General features: G+C 26.7%; 1 long non-coding RNA gene across 1 annotated transcript; it reads left to right on the forward strand.

Annotated features, from left to right (window-relative positions):
- The first annotated feature begins 1,498 nt into the window (after nucleotides 1–1,498).
- LOC126909303 (uncharacterized) lies at nucleotides 1,499–2,275 on the forward strand. The gene is made up of 3 exons (XR_007705002.1): nucleotides 1,499–1,862; nucleotides 1,909–2,031; nucleotides 2,094–2,275. It is a non-coding gene; the product is annotated as an uncharacterized LOC126909303 (long non-coding RNA).
- The last annotated feature ends 63 nt before the right edge of the window (nucleotides 2,276–2,338 follow it).

Consider the following 2,338-nt stretch of genomic DNA (forward strand, 5'->3'; position numbering starts at 1 on the left):
CATTTAGTACCATTCATTTAACATTTTAGTTATTTTAAGAAAAAAAAATTATTTTTAAATAAAAAAACTTGTTAGTTTCTTGACTCGAGTTAAATTGTTGGCGATAAATTTTGTCGACTACCTGTAAAAGTTTATTTTTGAATGCGGTCTAAATATTAAAACACACACTGATGGCAGCGTCTTATGGCTTAAGGTTCGATAAATGTCACTAGATCTTTAAGACATTTTGTTAAAAGATTTTATAATCCGTTCGAATTTAACAACTCATAAACTTTTTTATAAGTAATGTTTTAAAAAAAGGTAATTCGATTGCGCTATGTTTTGTATTTAAATTGATTAAAATATATAATTATTTTTTTTGGGTTGGATCAGTGGCGTATTTTGAATGATTTCTCGGGTGGTGTCCAGCTTTTAATGAACCTCACAAACGAAAATTATAGAAATGTTTACTGACGTAAAAAAAACTTACTATTTTTCTAATTACTATTTTAGGAATTGACAAATAATTTGAAATTTGAAATTTTGGTATTGTTGTATCTTAAAAGAAACAACCCTAGTGTCTTAACTTAAAGTAATAAAAGTTTAATAATAACTCAAATGTATTTATTATAGATATAATTAAACAATGCAAAACATACAAAATAAATATACACTAAAAACACTATAAAACAATACACAAAATGAAAACTTAATGTCATAAACGTATCGCGCGAAAAGAGATTACCTTCGGTGCTCCTGAGGTCCTCTCTCCTCTACGATTCATTCCATTTCGTCTTATATACTAAAATATTTTGTTTTTCTTCTTTTTGCAAAATTAATAATACTATCGTTTTCAAAAATGTTTATAAATATTTAATTCCTGGTCTAGTAATAATAGATCAGGAAATTACAATTAAACAAAACATTACAAAAATGTTTTACTTCCAGCTTTACAAATGATAAACTATATTACAGTATACAGACTGATTTTTTTATCATAACCCACTCATTTACTTGTAGAATAAATATAATTTAAACATTATTTTTGGTTTTCTTTAGTTACACATTATTCTTAAATTATTAACTATTTAAAACTTTTTATGTTCATCCCTTATCCCTTGTAAGGGTGTCAACTTTGTCTTTTTGTCTTTTAAATGGGAACACATATTTTGAATATAATAAAATGTTTGGATTTTTAATTAAATAGTAAATGGCATTTGAATTTTTAATATAACTTTATTAGTTTATTAGATATAAACATTTAAAGTTTCAAATTTTTGAGTTAATATACATGTATAATACACATGATGATATGATTACAAATACAGGTAGCTAAATGGTTTATATGATATCAATGTCGCAGTCACGGATTGTTTATTATCAATTATGACTATCATAGATATACTTTCTGTATTGTCAGTTAGTGTATTTATAAACTCACAACGATGTGCCTTACTACCATTGATAATAACAATGCTGTGTACCTGCTAATTTCTTTGAAGTTGTTTTAAACAAAGTAACTCATAACTAAATACTTTATTTATAATAAGTAAACAAATAATAAAATCTCCTTTCAGTATTGATGTTCGTAAATTACTTGCTTTTGATGATGTTTCAGTGTCATTCCACTTCGAAATTATAAATAACGTTTCAATTAGGTACCCAAAAAGCTCAAGAAAATCATTGACAGCATAAAAACGTTCAACTCACTTAGTCGCACATAATTGTTTTAATGATTTTTTAGTTATACATTTTTGACTTTCTTCGATTTGACTTTTCAACACATCTTTTCGCTTTGGGTATATGAAAAAATCTCTAACTTTAGATGTTGTTCCTAATCAATTTCGTGTTTCTTGTATAGAAGATGAATAAGAAATAGCAAGGTTTAAAACATGAACNTTGTATAGAATATGAATAAGAAATAGCAAGGTTTAAAACATGAACAGCACAATGAACAAACGTCGCAAGCGGATGAATTTGGTGAATAAGAGATTGAGCTCCGTTAAATTGATCAGACATAGAAGCACATCCATCGTAACACTGTCCTCTAAGGTATTTTGTTTCTACACCAAATGAATGTAAACTTTGAATAATAATATATAAACCTTTTCCAGTAGTATCTGTTGTAGGCACAAACTGAAGAATTCTTCCTTGATAATCATATTTTCAACATCTAAATATCGAACACACAAAGTTACTTGTTCGCTTCCACCAATGTCGGCCGTTTCATCAGCAAGTATTTTGAAACATCTTTAGGCATTTATGTTTGTTACGATTCTATTTAAAATAATTTTATTGCAGGATTCAATTATTTCATTTTTTTGTGTTTCACTTGTATATTTTATTGTTTCTTCAGCTT

The sequence above is a fragment of the Daktulosphaira vitifoliae genome, unplaced genomic scaffold (assembly GCF_025091365.1).
Source record: "Daktulosphaira vitifoliae isolate Bord-2020 unplaced genomic scaffold, ASM2509136v1 Scaffold_250, whole genome shotgun sequence".
NCBI classification, from domain to species: domain Eukaryota; kingdom Metazoa; phylum Arthropoda; class Insecta; order Hemiptera; family Phylloxeridae; genus Daktulosphaira; species Daktulosphaira vitifoliae.